At 44.1% G+C, this 18,983-nt stretch overlaps 5 non-coding genes across 5 annotated transcripts; all 5 read left to right on the top strand.

Annotated features, from left to right (window-relative positions):
- Positions 1 to 1,208: 1,208 nt before the first annotated feature.
- On the top strand, positions 1,209 to 1,303 carry TRNAI-UAU (transfer RNA isoleucine (anticodon UAU)). The gene is made up of 2 exons: positions 1,209 to 1,246; positions 1,268 to 1,303. It is a non-coding gene; the product is annotated as a tRNA-Ile (tRNA).
- Positions 1,304 to 3,611: 2,308 nt separating this feature from the next.
- TRNAI-UAU (transfer RNA isoleucine (anticodon UAU)) lies at positions 3,612 to 3,706 on the top strand. Its single transcript has 2 exons — positions 3,612 to 3,649; positions 3,671 to 3,706. It is a non-coding gene; the product is annotated as a tRNA-Ile (tRNA).
- Positions 3,707 to 6,015: 2,309 nt separating this feature from the next.
- Positions 6,016 to 6,110, top strand: TRNAI-UAU (transfer RNA isoleucine (anticodon UAU)). Its single transcript has 2 exons — positions 6,016 to 6,053; positions 6,075 to 6,110. It is a non-coding gene; the product is annotated as a tRNA-Ile (tRNA).
- A 2,308-nt stretch (positions 6,111 to 8,418) lies between these two features.
- Positions 8,419 to 8,513, top strand: TRNAI-UAU (transfer RNA isoleucine (anticodon UAU)). The gene is made up of 2 exons: positions 8,419 to 8,456; positions 8,478 to 8,513. It is a non-coding gene; the product is annotated as a tRNA-Ile (tRNA).
- Positions 8,514 to 17,960: 9,447 nt separating this feature from the next.
- On the top strand, positions 17,961 to 18,055 carry TRNAI-UAU (transfer RNA isoleucine (anticodon UAU)). The gene is made up of 2 exons: positions 17,961 to 17,998; positions 18,020 to 18,055. It is a non-coding gene; the product is annotated as a tRNA-Ile (tRNA).
- Positions 18,056 to 18,983: the final 928 nt, after the last annotated feature.

The raw sequence follows: 18,983 nt of genomic DNA, 5'->3' as shown, positions 1-18,983 counted from the left end.
GGTGTGATTCCTAGGTGAAATAACTTGAAAAGAGTTAAGATTTAAAAGATAAACAGAAGATCCTGATGAGGATTGAACTCGTGTCCCCTGGTTCCAAAAAATCCGTGCTTTGCCACTGAGCTACAAAGCCGGAGGATTTCCATATCTCAGAGTGCCATATGTAGTCTTAAGGCAGAATGTGGCCAGCTGTGAGTTTCAGAGTATGAGTGGAAACCTATGTACTTATGAATGTCAACATATAGGCACACATTAAACTACATTCTTAAGGCACTTTTCGTGGAAGGTGGCAAAACTCTATATTCTTAGGAGAATATTAAAGAACTCACATTACTCAGGATATGGATATCAGTAGTTAGTATCTCTGCAATCTGAGACATTTACAGGAAACTACTCATCAGAAGGGATATGTCAGTGCAGGGCAGACATAAATAAATGGCTCTTCAAACAGCTGACACTTTAGTAGTAAGAGCTGCTTTCTATTCCTTCCAGATATCCAAACTAAGTTGAAGGCCATGCTTGAAGGAAAGACATTCTTCTGGGCTCTCCATGAAAGACTAACTTTCTAATAAACACAACACCCTCTATTTTATTTAATGTATTTGCTACAATGGATTAGCCAGATGGGATCATCTAACGATTTCTGGATGTGTCTCGAAAGAGAGCGTGATTATACTGGGAGCAGTGCTGTCCTTCAAAAACCAACATGATCGGACTTTGACGATGGTGGGATTTGTATCCACACATGCATAGCACACTGTATGGGCAGTCCGCCACCTTAACCACTCACCCACTTCATCCACCCTGTAACAGGATTTAAAGCATTTGTACACATGAGGTACTCTGTTGACACTAGTCTGTAGCTAAAATGAAAACAGTTGAAGTAAGATATCCAACTACCCACCTTCCCCCAACTTGGGTCCAACATATCATTTTCTGGCTAAATTCCTCCTTTGTGCTTATGAGACATAACAATTAGATTCCCCTAGACTTTGTCGGAACTGACGAGATATAATTGAATGTGGTTTTCAAAAGACTGAATTTTATGTTACAGGACAATTATAGAATCTTTTCCGGTTCCACTGTAATTGTAGTAATCAGGGTAACATGTTTGCATGTGAGCTGATCTTGCATACGGTATGTTGATGACGATCCTGTCGTCTACTAAGTCACCTCTAGGTGGCGCAGTTGGACTCATGGTGTATGTGTGAGCTCCAGTGGCGCAATCGGTTAGCGCACGGTACTTATACAGCAGTACTTGCACTGAGCCATGCCGAGGTTGTGATTTCGAGCCTCACCTGGAGCAACTGCATTAACTTTTTTAAATCATTTCAATGAAAGGAAAAATTAAACTCAGATTAAAGATGGCGCTTGCTAAAGATTATTTACTTCTATTCAGAATCTTCCTGTCTAACTCCTCCGGGTCCCTAGGATCACATCACCTTCGGGACGATTCGTTTCACTGCATTATGATGTGCTGACTTGTGAACTATGCATTCACATCAGTGTATTCAAAAATAAATTTGCTAAATAACAAGAATAATAAAAACAGTATAGTCGTATGAATAGCCATAAATTGAAGAGCTGCAAAAAATGTTGATCAACCAAATTGAATAAAATATAACTCATATAAATGGCAAAAGGATAGCATCATCACACAAAGGCCTTAGCCAAATATGCTATTCCTCTAAAGTAGATTGTACCTCTTGTGTGCTGTGATTGTTCCTCCAATACAAAATTCATTTTTAATTTGTCTGCAATTTTGAAAAATAATGCCTGCTAGAAGTCAACTTTTAAAAATGATTTCATTCATGACACGTATTTCTCTAACCTGTGATTGTGGTCCATGCTCAATTTCTCTTTTCCTCATCCCCATCCTGATTCTACTTCTTGAGACACCAGGTTCACTTCTTTATCCACCCCAACCAATCAAGGTCACCAAATATATCAAACAAGTCTGCCTGCATTCACTTTCACTTTAAGTACAAGATAAGTTGTATCATTTGAACAGAGAGCATGAGAAAAGGATGTTTATGGTGAGTGGTGGCTGGGGTTTTGAGGATTCACCTCATTTTCCTGAGAGCCGAGGTATCTGGGAGCTATAGTGTTTTGAGAGGAAATAAATTAAAATCTCCAAGGTGCCACTGCTCGAGCCCTATAACGCTCGTTATGTGGAAGCAGATTGAGCAGAAAGAGAGGTCAGATACTCGCTCAACCTTTCCAAGGGACGGTAAACATTGAGTTATTATCTGGTTTTGCCTAGCAGGGTGAGAACAGCGTTTGTCAGGCGTTTGTCAAGCAATCGGAAGGGGAGACGAATGAGTCGTAGTTCTCTGGTATTATTCAAGTCTTCTTGCTAAGATAAAAGTAGAAAAGGGAACGTTGACAATAAGCAAGCTTAAAACGAGGTGTGATTCCTAGGTGAAATAAGTTGAAAAGAGTTAAGATTTAAAAGATAAACAGAAGACCCTGATGAGGATTGAACTCGTGTCCCCTGGTTCCAAAAAATTAGTGCTTTGCCACTGAGCTACAAAGCCAGACGGTTTCCGATCTCAGAGTGCCATATGTAGTCTTAAGGCAGAATGTGGCCAGCTGTGACTTTCAGAGTATGAGTGGAAGCCTATGTACTTATGAATGTCAACATATAGGCACAAATTAAACTACATTCTTAAGGCACTTTTCTTGGAAGGTGGCAAAACTCTATATTCTTAGGAGAATATTAAAGTACTCACATTACTCAGGATATGGATATCAGTAGTTAGTATCTCTGCAATCTGAGACATTTACAGGAAACTGCTCATCAGAAGGGATATGTCAGTGCAGGGCAGACATAAATAAATGGCTCTTCAAACAGCTGACACTTTAGTAGTAAGAGCTGCTTTCTATTCCTTCCAGATATCCAAACTAAGTAGAAGGCCATGCTTGAAGGAAAGACATTCTTCTGGGCTCTCCATGAAAGACTAACTTTCTAATAAACACAACACCCTCTATTTTATTTAATGTATTTGCTACAATGGATTAGCCAGATGGGATCATCTAACGATTTCTGGATGTGTCTCGAAAGAGAGCGTAATTATACTGGGAGCAGTGCTGACCTTCAAAAACCAACATGATCGGACTTTGACGATGGTGGGATTTGTATCCACACATGCAGAGCACACTGTATGGGCAGTCCGCCACCTTAACCACTCACCCACTTCATCCACCCTGTAACATGATTTAAAGCATTTGTACACACGAGGTACTCTGTTGACACTAGTCTGTAGCTAAAATTAAAACAGTTGAAGTAAGATATCCAACTACCCACCTTCCCCCAACTTGGGTCCAACATATCATTTTCTGGCTAAATTCCTCCTTTGTGCTTATGAGACATAACAATTAGATTCCTCTAGACTTTGTCGGAACTGACGAGATATAATTGAATGTGGTTTTCAAAAGACTGAATTTTATGTTACAGGACAATTATAGAATCTTTTCCGGTTCCACTGTAATTGTAGTAATCAGGGTAACATGTTTGCATGTGAGCTGATCTTGCATACGGTATGTTGATGACGATCCTGTCGTCTACTAAGTCACCTCTAGGTGGCGCAGTTGGACTCATGGTGTATGTGTGAGCTCCAGTGGCGCAATCGGTTAGCGCGCGGTACTTATACAGCAGTACTTGCACTGAGCCATGCCGAGGTTGTGAGTTGGAGCCTCACCTGGAGCAACTGCATTATCTTTTTTAAATCATTTCAATGAAAGGAAAAATTAAACTCAGATTAAAGATGGCGCTTGCTAAAGATTATTTACTTCTATTCAGAATCTTCCTGTCTAACTCCTCCGGGTCCCTAGGATCACATCGCCTTCGGGACGATTCGTTTCACTGCATTATGATGTGCTGACTTGTGAACTATGCATTCACATCAGTGTATTCAAAAAGAAATTTGCTAAATAACAAGAATAATAAAAACAGTATAGTCGCATGAATAGCCATAAATTGAAGAGCTGCAAAAAATGTTGATCAACCAAATTGAATAAAATATAACTCATATAAATGGCAAAAGGATAGCATCATCACACAAAGGCCTTAGCCAAATATGCTATTCCTCTAAAGTAGATTGTACCTCTTGTGTGCTGTGATTGTTCCTCCAATACTAAATTCATTTTTAATTTGTCTGCAATTTTGAAAAATAATGCCTGCTGGAAGTCAACTTTTTAAAATGATTTCATTCATGACACGTATTTCTCTAACCTGTGATTGTGGTCCATGCTCAATTTCTCTTTTCCTCATCCCCATCCTGATTCTACTTCTTGAGACACCAGGTTCACTTCTTTATCCACCCCAACCAATCAAGGTCACCAAATCTATCAAACAAGTCTGCCTGCATTCACTTTCACTTTAAGTACAAGATAAGTTGTATCATTTGAACAGAGAGCATGAGAAAAGGAAGTTTATGGTGAGTGGTGGCTGGGGTTTTGAGGATTCACCTCATTTTCCTGAGAGCCGAGGTATCTGGGAGCTATAGTGTTTTGAGAGGAAAGAAATTAAAATCTCCAAGGTGCCACTGCTCGAGCCCTATAACGCTCGTTATGTGGAAGCAGATTGAGCAGAAAGAGAGGTCAGATACTCGCTCAACCTTTCCAAGGGACGGTAAACATTGAGTTATTATCTGGTTTTGCCTAGCAGGGTGAGAACAGCGTTTGTCAGGCGTTTGTCAGGCAATCGGAAGGGGAGACGAATGAGTCGTAGTTCTCTGGTATTATTCAAGTCTTCTTGCTAAGATAAAAGTAGAAAAGGGAACGTTGACAATAAGCAAGCTTAAAACGAGGTGTGATTCCTAGGTGAAATAACTTGAAAAGAGTTAAGATTTAAAAGATAAACAGAAGATCCTGATGAGGATTGAACTCGTGTCCCCTGGTTCCAAAAAATCCGTGCTTTGCCACTGAGCTACAAAGCCGGAGGATTTCCATATCTCAGAGTGCCATATGTAGTCTTAAGGCAGAATGTGGCCAGCTGTGAGTTTCAGAGTATGAGTGGAAACCTATGTACTTATGAATGTCAACATATAGGCACACATTAAACTACATTCTTAAGGCACTTTTCGTGGAAGGTGGCAAAACTCTATATTCTTAGGAGAATATTAAAGAACTCACATTACTCAGGATATGGATATCAGTAGTTAGTATCTCTGCAATCTGAGACATTTACAGGAAACTACTCATCAGAAGGGATATGTCAGTGCAGGGCAGACATAAATAAATGGCTCTTCAAACAGCTGACACTTTAGTAGTAAGAGCTGCTTTCTATTCCTTCCAGATATCCAAACTAAGTAGAAGGCCATGCTTGAAGGAAAGACATTCTTCTGGGCTCTCCATGAAAGACTAACTTTCTAATAAACACAACACCCTCTATTTTATTTAATGTATTTGCTACAATGGATTAGCCAGATGGGATCATCTAACGATTTCTGGATGTGTCTCGAAAGAGAGCGTGATTATATTGGGAGCAGTGCTGACCTTCAAAAACCAACATGATCGGACTTTGACGATGGTGGGATTTGTATCCACACATGCAGAGCACACTGTATGGGCAGTCCGCCACCTTAACCACTCACCCACTTCATCCACACTGTAACAGGATTTAAAGCATTTGTACACATGAGGTACTCTGTTGACACTAGTCTGTAGCTAAAATGAAAACAGTTGAAGTAAGATATCCAACTACCCACCTTCCCCCAACTTGGGTCCAACATATCATTTTCTGGCTAAATTCCTCCTTTGTGCTTATGAGACATAACAATTAGATTCCCCTAGACTTTGTCGGAACTGACGAGATATAATTGAATGTGGTTTTCAAAAGACTGAATTTTATGTTACAGGACAATTATAGAATCTTTTCCGGTTCCACTGTAATTGTAGTAATCAGGGTAACATGTTTGCATGTGAGCTGATCTTGCATACGGTATGTTGATGACGATCCTGTCGTCTACTAAGTCACCTCTAGGTGGCGCAGTTGGACTCATGGTGTATGTGTGAGCTCCAGTGGCGCAATCGGTTAGCGCGCCGTACTTATACAGCAGTACTTGCACTGAGCCATGCCGAGGTTGTGAGTTCGAGCCTCACCTGGAGCAACTGCATTAACTTTTTTAAATCATTTCAATGAAAGGAAAAATTAAACTCAGATTAAAGATGGCGCTTGCTAAAGATTATTTACTTCTATTCAGAATCTTCCTGTCTAACTCCTCCGGGTCCCTAGGATCACATCACCTTCGGGACGATTCGTTTCACTGCATTATGATGTGCTGACTTGTGAACTATGCATTCACATCAGTGTATTCAAAAAGAAATTTGCTAAATAACAAGAATAATAAAAACAGTATAGTCGCATGAATAGCCATAAATTGAAGAGCTGCAAAAAATGTTGATCAACCAAATTGAATAAAATATAACTCATATAAATGGCAAAAGGATAGCATCATCACACAAAGGCCTTAGCCAAATATGCTATTCCTCTAAAGTAGATTGTACCTCTTGTGTGCTGTGATTGTTCCTCCAATACAAAATTCATTTTTAATTTGTCTGCAATTTTGAAAAATAATGCCTGCTAGAAGTCAACTTTTTAAAATGATTTCATTCATGACACGTATTTCTCTAACCTGTGATTGTGGTCCATGCTCAATTTCTCTTTTCCTCATCCCCATCCTGATTCTACTTCTTGAGACACCAGGTTCACTTCTTTATCCACCCCAACCAATCAAGGTCACCAAATCTATCAAACAAGTCTGCCTGCATTCACTTTCACTTTAAGTACAAGATAAGTTGTATCATTTGAACAGAGAGCATGAGAAAAGGATGTTTATGGTGAGTGGTGGCTGGGGTTTTGAGGATTCACCTCATTTTCCTGAGAGCCGAGGTATCTGGGAGCTATAGTGTTTTGAGAGGAAATAAATTAAAATCTCCAAGGTGCCACTGCTCGAGCCCTATAACGCTCGTTATGTGGAAGCAGATTGAGCAGAAAGAGAGGTCAGATACTCGCTCAACCTTTCCAAGGGACGGTAAACATTGAGTTATTATCTGGTTTTGCCTAGCAGGGTGAGAACAGCGTTTGTCAGGCGTTTGTCAGGCAATCGGAAGGGGAGACGAATGAGTCGTAGTTCTCTGGTATTATTCAAGTCTTCTTGCTAAGATAAAAGTAGAAAAGGGAACGTTGACAATAAGCAAGCTTAAAACGAGGTGTGATTCCTAGGTGAAATAAGTTGAAAAGAGTTAAGATTTAAAAGATAAACAGAAGACCCTGATGAGGATTGAACTCGTGTCCCCTGGTTCCAAAAAATTAGTGCTTTGCCACTGAGCTACAAAGCCAGACGGTTTCCGATCTCAGAGTGCCATATGTAGTCTTAAGGCAGAATGTGGCCAGCTGTGACTTTCAGAGTATGAGTGGAAGCCTATGTACTTATGAATGTCAACATATAGGCACAAATTAAACTACATTCTTAAGGCACTTTTCTTGTAAGGTGGCAAAACTCTATATTCTTAGGAGAATATTAAAGTACTCACATTACTCAGGATATGGATATCAGTAGTTAGTATCTCTGCAATCTGAGACATTTACAGGAAACTGCACATCAGAAGGGATATGTCAGTGCAGGGCAGACATAAATAAATGGCTCTTCAAACAGCTGACACTTTAGTAGTAAGAGCTGCTTTCTATTCCTTCCAGATATCCAAACTAAGTAGAAGGCCATGCTTGAAGGAAAGACATTCTTCTGGGCTCTCCATGAAAGACTAACTTTCTAATAAACACAACACCCTCTATTTTATTTAATGTATTTGCTACAATGGATTAGCCAGATGGGATCATCTAACGATTTCTGGATGTGTCTCGAAAGAGAGCGTAATTATACTGGGAGCAGTGCTGACCTTCAAAAACCAACATGATCGGACTTTGACGATGGTGGGATTTGTATCCACACATGCAGAGCACACTGTATGGGCAGTCCGCCACCTTAACCACTCACCCACTTCATCCACCCTGTAACATGATTTAAAGCATTTGTACACACGAGGTACTCTGTTGACACTAGTCTGTAGCTAAAATGAAAACAGTTGAAGTAAGATATCCAACTACCCACCTTCCCCCAACTTGGGTCCAACATATCATTTTCTGGCTAAATTCCTCCTTTGTGCTTATGAGACATAACAATTAGATTCCCCTAGACTTTGTCGGAACTGACGAGATATAATTGAATGTGGTTTTCAAAAGACTGAATTTTATGTTACAGGACAATTATAGAATCTTTTCCGGTTCCACTTTAATTGTAGTAATCAGGGTAACATGTTTGCATGTGAGCTGATCTTGCATACGGTATGTTGATGACGATCCTGTCGTCTACTAAGTCACCTCTAGGTGGCGCAGTTGGACTCATGGTGTATGTGTGAGCTCCAGTGGCGCAATCGGTTAGCGCGCGGTACTTATACAGCAGTACTTGCACTGAGCCATGCCGAGGTTGTGAGTTCGAGCCTCACCTGGAGCAACTGCATTATCTTTTTTAAATCATTTCAATGAAAGGAAAAATTAAACTCAGATTAAAGATGGCGCTTGCTAAAGATTATTTACTTCTATTCAGAATCTTCCTGTCTAACTCCTCCGGGTCCCTAGGATCACATCGCCTTCGGGACGATTCGTTTCACTGCATTATGATGTGCTGACTTGTGAACTATGCATTCACATCAGTGTATTCAAAAAGAAATTTGCTAAATAACAAGAATAATAAAAACAGTATAGTCGCATGAATAGCCATAAATTGAAGAGCTGCAAAAAATGTTGATCAACCAAATTGAATAAAATATAACTCATATAAATGGCAAAAGGATAGCATCATCACACAAAGGCCTTAGCCAAATATGCTATTCCTCTAAAGTAGATTGTACCTCTTGTGTGCTGTGATTGTTCCTCCAATACAAAATTCATTTTTAATTTGTCTGCAATTTTGAAAAATAATGCCTGCTAGAAGTCAACTTTTTAAAATGATTTCATTCATGACACGTATTTCTCTAACCTGTGATTGTGGTCCATGCTCAATTTCTCTTTTCCTCATCCCCATCCTGATTCTACTTCTTGAGACACCAGGTTCACTTCTTTATTCACCCCAACCAATCAAGGTCATCAAATCTATCAAACAAGTCTGCCTGCATTCACTTTCACTTTAAGTACAAGATAAGTTGTATCATTTGAACAGAGAGCATGAGAAAAGGAAGTTTATGGTGAGTGGTGGCTGGGGTTTTGAGGATTCACCTCATTTTCCTGAGAGCCGAGGTATCTGGGAGCTATAGTGTTTTGAGAGGAAAGAAATTAAAATCTCCAAGGTGCCACTGCTCGAGCCCTATAACGCTCGTTATGTGGAAGCAGATTGAGCAGAAAGAGAGGTCAGATACTCGCTCAACCTTTCCAAGGGACGGTAAACATTGAGTTATTATCTGGTTTTGCCTAGCAGGGTGAGAACAGCGTTTGTCAGGCGTTTGTCAGGCAATCGGAAGGGGAGACGAATGAGTCGTAGTTCTCTGGTATTATTCAAGTCTTCTTGCTAAGATAAAAGCAGAAAAGGGAACGTTGACAATAAGCAAGCTTAAAACGAGGTGTGATTCCTAGGTGAAATAAGTTGAAAAGAGTTAAGATTTAAAAGATAAACAGAAGACCCTGATGAGGATTGAACTCGTGTCCCCTGGTTCCAAAAAATTAGTGCTTTGCCACTGAGCTACAAAGCCAGACGGTTTCCGATCTCAGAGTGCCATTGTTAGAAATGGGGTCTCTGGTTGACAGTCAGGTTACCCCCTGTTCAAGCAAGGACCCTCACTCTAGTTAGGATAAAAGAGAATCACCCTCAGCTAACCCCTGCTTACCCCCTTGGTAGCTTGGCAGAGCAGTAGGCTTAACCTCAGAGTGCTGGGCGTAAAGTATTTGTACCAACACACACAGTAGCTTAATGAAAACACTACAAAATGACACAACACCAGTTTAGAAAAATAGGAAATATTTATCTAGACAAAACAAGACCAAAACGACAAAAATCCAACATACACAAGTCAAGTTATGATTTTTTAAAGGTTTAAAATAAAAAGAGTCTTTAGGTAGTTGTAACACCACACTAGCGCTGCTAGCGTGAAAATGTACCTGGTTTGCGTCAAAAATAACCCCGCACGGGCGGTGGGCGTCGAAAGTAACCCTGCACGGCTGTGTGCGTCGAAAACAACTCGGCACGGCGGTGCGCGTTGAAAAAGCCAGCCACACGACGATCCGAAAGTCCCGCGGCGCAGGGTGCGATCTCTCAGCCTCCGTCAGCGATGCTGCGCGTCGTTTCTCCTGCTCCGGGCGTCGGTTTTTCGGTCGCGTTTCCTGCGGCGTCGTTTCTCAGCTGCGGAACCGGCGTCGCGTCGTTTTCTCAGCCGCGATCGGATTCGCGTCGATCTTTTCTCCGCACGGCGCTCGGTGCGTGTATTTTTGTCCTTAGGCTGCCAGCCTCTCCTTTCAGGGTCCCAGGAACTGGAAGGGCACCACAGAGCAGAGTAGGGGTCTCTCCAGAGACTCCAGGTGCTGGCAGGAAGAAGTCTTTGCTATCCCTGAGACTTCAACAACAGGAGGCAAGCTCTACATCAAGCCCTTGGAGATTTCTTCTTCAAGATGGAAGGCACACAAAGTCCAGTCTTTGCCCTCTTACTCTGGCAGAAGCAGCACTGCAGGAAAGCTCCACAAAGCACAGTCACAGGCAGGGCAGCACTTGTTCCTCAGCGATCAGCTCTTCTCCAGGCAGAGGTTCCCCTTGATTCCAGAAGTGTTTCTAAAGTTTGTAAGTTTGGATGCCCTTCTTATACCCATTTTAGTCTTTGAAGTCACCTTCCTTCAAAGGGGACTCACACCTTCTTGTGAAATCCTGCCTTGCCCAGGCAAGGCCTCAGACACACACCAGGGGGCTGGAGACAGCATTGTCAGAGGCAGGCACAGTCCTTTCAGATGAGAGTGACCACTCCACCCCTCCCTCCTAGCAGAGATGGCTAATCAGGAAATGCAGATCACACCCCAGCTCCCTTTGTGTCACTGTCTGGTGTGAGGTGAAAAACAACCCAACTGTCAACTGACCCAGACAGGGAATCCACAAACAAGGCAGAGTCACAGAATGGTTTAAGCAAGAAAATGCTCACTTTCTAAAAGTGGCATTTCCAAACTCACAATCTCAAAATCAACTTTACTAAAAGATGCATTTTTAAATTGTGAGTTCAGGGATCCCAAACTCCACCTGTCCATCTCTTCTCTAGGGGAATCTACACTTTAATCATATTTAAAGGTAGCCCCCATATTATCCTATGAGAGAGACAGACCTTGCAACAGTGAAAACGAAATTGGCAGTATTTCACTGTCAGGACATATAAACCACATTACTATATGTCCTACCTTATCCATACACTGCACCCTGCCCTTGGGGCTACCTAGGGCATATCTTAGGGGTGCCTTACATGTAAGGAAAGGGAAGGTTTAGGCCTGGCAAGTGGGTACACTTGCCAAGTCGAATTTACAGTGTAAGAATACACATGCAGACACTGCAGTGGCAGGTCTGAGACAGGATTACAGAGCTACTTATGTGGGTGGCACAACCAGTGCTGCAGGCCCACTAGTAGCATTTGATTTACAGGCCCTGGCACCTCTAGTGCACCTTACTAGGGACTTACTAGTAAATCAAATATGCCAATCATGGATAAACCACTTACATACAATTTAAACAGGAGAGCATATGCACTTTAGCACTGGTTAGCAGTGGTAAAGTGCTCAGAGTTGAAAAGCCAACAGCAACATGTCAGAAAAATATAGGAGGCAGGAGGCAAAAAAGTCTGGGGATGACCCTGCAAAAGCAAAAGTCCAACACGACCCCCTACCAGCCTAAAGCCAGGGGAGAACAATCAATACCTTGATGTACTTCCCTGATTGGGGCGATAGAACAGGGACCCAGGCCCACAACAGCAGGGGCATGTTCCAGTTCTACGCCTTCCTGACTCCAGTTGGATCCCTCTGTCCATACTCTCAGGGCCCACTAAGCTAACCCATGGGGAACCCTTCTCCACATCTACAGACACCATCTGTGCAACACCTAACTTTACTTTGCTCACAGATGTATTGCAATGGGCAGATAGTACCACCAGGGCCAACACAGTGGTGTTGCCCACTCCACCCCCGGGGTGTGACTCTCGTCCTCCCCCCCCCAGGGGCAACTCTGTCCACCAGGACAGCAAGCCACAGTGGCCCCAGACAACTGTCAGGGATGAGAGCCCGACCTCAGGCCTCTCTAACCACTGTGACTGTGGAGAGTGGGGGGTGGTAGCCCCAGGTGCCTGGCACCCTTTGACCACTCTCTCTTCCACCAGGTCAGGGATGACAACCTGACCCTGGTCCTCCCCTCTGGGGCTCTGTAACCTCCCGGCAGACGCGGCACCCCCAGAGTCAAAAACTGTCAGGGTGCTTGTAGAAGCAGTCCTGCACAATTCTTCCACCAGTGCAGGGATGTTAACCTGCAACTGATCCTCCAACCTGGGGTCTGTACCTTCAGGTTGGACCAGGGCCAGGGGTGAGGCTTCCCTCCCCCTGCCCTCTCCTCTGGGGTCCTGGACCACCCAACTAGGAGTGGCCCCCCCAGAAGACAACATGGTAGGGGTACTGTTAGCAGTAGCCCCTTCCTCCAGGTCAGGGGGGACACCCTTAACCTGGCCTCCCAATCCAGGGCCTGTACCCCCAGACTGGATCACCGCCTGGCAAACCAGGACTTCTTGGGGGGCATACCTACCCCCTACCAGGTCAGAGTTTACCCTCTGAACCTGGTCATCCAACCTAGGGTCACCACCCTGCGGTTGAACCACTGCCTGGCACACCAGGACTTCCTTGGGAGCACACTTACCCCCCATCAGGTCAGAGTTTACCCCCTGAACCTGATCATTCAACCCAGAGTCACCACCCTGCGGTTGAACCATTGCCTGGCACACCAGGACTTCCAGGGGGGCACACTTACCCCCCTCAAGGGACACACTGTCCCGAAGGGCCACACAAGAGTCTGGCTGGCGCAGGTCTCCTGACCTCTGCCCATCTGACAGAGTCTGGATTCCCCCCAGCCCAGAAATGGTCTCACCAAGGTCATTCATGGGGGGCTCTGCTCTCAGAGCTGACCCCTGACCCTCCAGGTTCTCCACTGGGGTCCGCAACCCCCTCTCAACCCTCTGTCTGGACTTCTGCACCCCCTCACTAGGAGTGGTACTGCCAGACACCAGAACTGGTGGGACGCTGGCTACAGCCGCCCCCCCAAGTTCTCCTGACACTGTGGGGTCTCCCTCAACAGATGGCCCTATGGTACAGGCTAGGCTCCCCTCCTGGTGTTCCCGCAGGGAACCCTCCAGGACCTGGGACCGGATCTCGGGCACCTTGGGCCTCAACCCATCCCCATTCCCTCTCCTCTGAGACTGGACATGGGGTCCCTCACCCATCCCACTACACTGGGACCTACCTGGGACACTACAATCCTTCCCTACCTCACCTGGTTGGGAACTACCTAGACCACTCCTCTCAGGAGCACCCCCAAATGCCTCTTCAGACTCTCTGGTACTCACCCAGAAGTCTGCCTCCATTGTAAGCTCCCTGGGGTCAGAGAACTCACACTCCACCTGGTGTTGGCATAGCTCTGGAAAATAAGGACTAGACATATGCTCTCCAGCAATTACATCACTCAGCCCCTCACATGAATTAACCAAAGTACCCTTCACCCAACCATCCAGTGACTCTGCCTTGAAAAAGCACCCCACATCACCCTCCTGAGACTGGTGAGACAGTACCTGACTGTCCCTGACACTCAACCCACACTCTTCTGGGATGTCTTCACACTCCATAACCAGGACTTCTACCTGGGGGGAACCCCTCTCCCTGTCACTCTCACCTAGAGTCAGTAGAGTGTCCCTCCCACCAGTAGGAATATGACTCCCCATGCCAGTTCCCCAATCCACCTCAGAGACCCTGTGCATCACTGGAGCTACCTCATACCCCTGAACCTCCTGGCGTGTGTTAACTCCCTCCTTCAAGTAGGGCACCACCTCTCTGGGCATGTGCACTTCTGCAGCATCACTGGATATACAATTGTTGCTGCCACCATTCCAGCTGGACTCAGCCCTCATGACTTCCAGCTCTTTCAATTTAAGCTCGTAAGCATAAATCATTTTTTTAATCTCTAAGTCCCTCCTCCTTTCTTCCAGGACTAAGGCTCTCTTCTCCTCAGCCCTCTTAAGCTCTGCCTCTAGCTCTTCCAGACTCCGGATTCGAGCTAGGAGCCTATCATCTCTTTCTGTTCCCTCCTCAGGGCCACTGCCCTCCTCTTTGGAGTAGTCCTCCTCCTCAGAGTAGTTATCCTCCTCAGACTCATTTGGTGGTGTTGCCTGACAACGTTTCAATTCATCCTGAAACAGGGCTGACTCAAGATCCTCCCTTCTGGATTCCTTGTTCACAGCCAGTCCCCTTTCCATGCAGAATGCTTTAAGCTGCCACTTTTTATACATAAATAGGTGCCAGAAATTGACTTCCATTCTGCAAAGGCTTCACAACCAAAAAACAAAGTCCAAAAATATTATCAATACTTCCAGGAGGACATCAGAGAACAAAAAGCATAATCACAAGACAAGTAGTATGTGGTCACGTAGTGGTCTGAGATCAAAACAGTAGTGTACACTTAATTACTGTATGTCAAGTACAAATACAAGTCCAAATCCCGACCGCTGGTCACCAATGTTAGAAATGGGGTCTCTGGTTGACAGTCAGGTTACCCCCTGTTCAAGCAAGGACCCTCACTCTAGTTAGGATAAAAGAGAATCACCCTCAGCTAACCCCTGCTTACCCCCTTGGTAGCTTGGCAGAGCAGTAGGCTTAACCTCAGAGTGCTGGGCGTAAAGTATTTGTACCAACACACACAGTAGCTTAATGAAAACACTACAAAATGACACAACACCAGTTTAGAAAAATAGGAAATATTTATCTAGACAAAACAAGACCAAAACGACAAAAATCCAACATACACAAGTCAAGTTATGATTTTTTAAAGGTTTAAAATAAAAAGAGTCTTTAGGTAGTTGTAACACCACACTAGCGCTGCTAGCGTGAAAATGTACCTGGTTTGCGTCAAAAATAACCCCGCACGGGCGGTGGGCGTCGAAAGTAACCCTGCACGGCTGTGTGCGTCGAAAACAACTCGGCACGGCGGTGCGCGTTGAAAAAGCCAGCCACACGACGATCCGAAAGTCCCGCGGCGCAGGGTGCGATCTCTCAGCCTCCGTCAGCGATGCTGCGCGTCGTTTCTCCTGCTCCGGGCGTCGGTTTTTCGGTCGCGTTTCCTGCGGCGTCGTTTCTCAGCTGCGGAACCGGCGTCGCGTCGTTTTCTCAGCCGCGATCGGATTCGCGTCGATCTTTTCTCCGCACGGCGCTCGGTGCGTGTATTTTTGTCCTTAGGCTGCCAGCCTCTCCTTTCAGGGTCCCAGGAACTGGAAGGGCACCACAGAGCAGAGTAGGGGTCTCTCCAGAGACTCCAGGTGCTGGCAGGAAGAAGTCTTTGCTATCCCTGAGACTTCAACAACAGGAGGCAAGCTCTACATCAAGCCCTTGGAGATTTCTTCTTCAAGATGGAAGGCACACAAAGTCCAGTCTTTGCCCTCTTACTCTGGCAGAAGCAGCACTGCAGGAAAGCTCCACAAAGCACAGTCACAGGCAGGGCAGCACTTGTTCCTCAGCGATCAGCTCTTCTCCAGGCAGAGGTTCCCCTTGATTCCAGAAGTGTTTCTAAAGTTTGTAAGTTTGGATGCCCTTCTTATACCCATTTTAGTCTTTGAAGTCACCTTCCTTCAAAGGGGACTCACACCTTCTTGTGAAATCCTGCCTTGCCCAGGCAAGGCCTCAGACACACACCAGGGGGCTGGAGACAGCATTGTCAGAGGCAGGCACAGTCCTTTCAGATGAGAGTGACCACTCCACCCCTCCCTCCTAGCAGAGATGGCTAATCAGGAAATGCAGATCACACCCCAGCTCCCTTTGTGTCACTGTCTGGTGTGAGGTGAAAAACAACCCAACTGTCAACTGACCCAGACAGGGAATCCACAAACAAGGCAGAGTCACAGAATGGTTTAAGCAAGAAAATGCTCACTTTCTAAAAGTGGCATTTCCAAACTCACAATCTCAAAATCAACTTTACTAAAAGATGCATTTTTAAATTGTGAGTTCAGGGATCCCAAACTCCACCTGTCCATCTCTTCTCTAGGGGAATCTACACTTTAATCATATTTAAAGGTAGCCCCCATATTATCCTATGAGAGAGACAGACCTTGCAACAGTGAAAACGAAATTGGCAGTATTTCACTGTCAGGACATATAAACCACATTACTATATGTCCTACCTTATCCATACACTGCACCCTGCCCTTGGGGCTACCTAGGGCATATCTTAGGGGTGCCTTACATGTAAGGAAAGGGAAGGTTTAGGCCTGGCAAGTGGGTACACTTGCCAAGTCGAATTTACAGTGTAAGAATACACATGCAGACACTGCAGTGGCAGGTCTGAGACAGGATTACAGAGCTACTTATGTGGGTGGCACAACCAGTGCTGCAGGCCCACTAGTAGCATTTGATTTACAGGCCCTGGCACCTCTAGTGCACCTTACTAGGGACTTACTAGTAAATCAAATATGCCAATCATGGATAAACCACTTACATACAATTTAAACAGGAGAGCATATGCACTTTAGCACTGGTTAGCAGTGGTAAAGTGCTCAGAGTTGAAAAGCCAACAGCAACATGTCAGAAAAATATAGGAGGCAGGAGGCAAAAAAGTCTGGGGATGACCCTGCAAAAGCAAAAGTCCAACAGCCATATGTAGTCTTAAGGCAGAATGTGGCCAGCTGTGACTTTCAGAGTATGAGTGGAAGCCTATGTACTTATGAATGTCAACATATAGGCACAAATTAAACTACATTCTTAAGGCACTTTTCTTGGAAGGTGGCAAAACTCTATATTCTTAGGAGAATATTAAAGTACTCACATTACTCAGGATATGGATATCAGTAGTTAGTATCTCTGCAATCTGAGACATTTACAGGAAACTGCTCATCAGAAGGGATATGTCAGTGCTGGGCAGACATAAATAAATGGCTCTTCAAACAGCTGACACTTTAGTAGTAAGAGCTGCTTTCTATTCCTTCCAGATATCCAAACTAAGTAGAAGGCCATGCTTGAAGGAAAGACATTCTTCTGGGCTCTCCATGAAAGACTAACTTTCTAATAAACACAACACCCTCTATTTTATTTAATGTATTTGCTACAATGGATTAGCCAGATGGGATCATCTAACGATTTCTGGATGTGTCTCGAAAGAGAGCGTGATTATACTGGGAGCAGTGCTGACCTTCAAAAACCAACATGATCGGACTTTGACGATGGTGGGATTTGTATCCACACATGCAGAGCACACTGTATGGGCAGTCCGCCACCTTAACCACTCACCCACTTCATCCACCCTGTAACAGGATTTAAAGCATTTGTACACATGAGGTACTCTGTTGACACTAGTCTGTAGCTAAAATTAAAACAGTTGAAGTAAGATATCCAACTACCCACCTTCCCCCAACTTGGGTCCAACATATCATTTTCTGGCTAAATTCCTCCTTTGTGCTTATGAGACATAACAATTAGATTCCTCTAGACTTTGTCGGAACTGACGAGATATAATTGAATGTGGTTTTCAAAAGACTGAATTTTATGTTACAGGACAATTATAGAATCTTTTCCGGTTCCACTGTAATTGTAGTAATCAGGGTAACATGTTTGCATGTGAGCTGATCTTGCATACGGTATGTTGATGACGATCCTGTCGTCTACTAAGTCACCTCTAGGTGGCGCAGTTGGACTCATGGTGTATGTGTGAGCTCCAGTGGCGCAATCGGTTAGCGCGCGGTACTTATACAGCAGTACTTGCACTGAGCCATGCCGAGGTTGTGAGTTGGAGCCTCACCTGGAGCAACTGCATTATCTTTTTTAAATCATTTCAATGAAAGGAAAAATTAAACTCAGATTAAAGATGGCGCTTGCTAAAGATTATTTACTTCTATTCAGAATCTTCCTGTCTAACTCCTCCGGGTCCCTAGGATCACATCGCCTTCGGGACGATTCGTTTCACTGCATTATGATGTGCTGACTTGTGAACTATGCATTCACATCAGTGTATTCAAAAAGAAATTTGCTTAATAACAAGAATAATAAAAACAGTATAGTCGCATGAATAGCCATAAATTGAAGAGCTGCAAAAAATGTTGATCAACCAAATTGAATAAAATATAACTCATATAAATGGCAAAAGGATAGCATCATCACACAAAGGCCTTAGCCAAATATGCTATTCCTCTAAAGTAGATTGTACCTCTTGTGTGCTGTGATTGTTCCTCCAATACTAAATTCATTTTTAATTTGTCTGCAATTTTGAAAAATAATGCCTGCTGGAAGTCAACTTTTTAAAATGATTTCATTCATGACACGTATTTCTCTAACCTGTGATTGTGGTCCATGCTCAATTTCTCTTTTCCTCATCCCCATCCTGATTCTACTTCTTGAGACACCAGGTTCACTTCTTTATCCACCCCAACCAATCAAGGTCACCAAATCTATCAAACAAGTCTGCCTGCATTCACTTTCACTTTAAGTACAAGATAAGTTGTATCATTTGAACAGAGAGCATGAGAAAAGGAAGTTTATGGTGAGTGGTGGCTGGGGTTTTGAGGATTCACCTCATTTTCCTGAGAGCCGAGGTATCTGGGAGCTATAGTGTTTTGAGAGGAAAGAAATTAAAATCTCCAAGGTGCCACTGCTCGAGCCCTATAACGCTCGTTATGTGGAAGCAGATTGAGCAGAAAGAGAGGTCAGATACTCGCTCAACCTTTCCAAGGGACGGTAA

The sequence above is a fragment of the Pleurodeles waltl genome, chromosome 6 (genome assembly GCF_031143425.1).
Source record: "Pleurodeles waltl isolate 20211129_DDA chromosome 6, aPleWal1.hap1.20221129, whole genome shotgun sequence".
Lineage (NCBI taxonomy): Eukaryota > Metazoa > Chordata > Amphibia > Caudata > Salamandridae > Pleurodeles > Pleurodeles waltl.
This window is presented reverse-complemented; position numbering and strand designations above follow the sequence as displayed.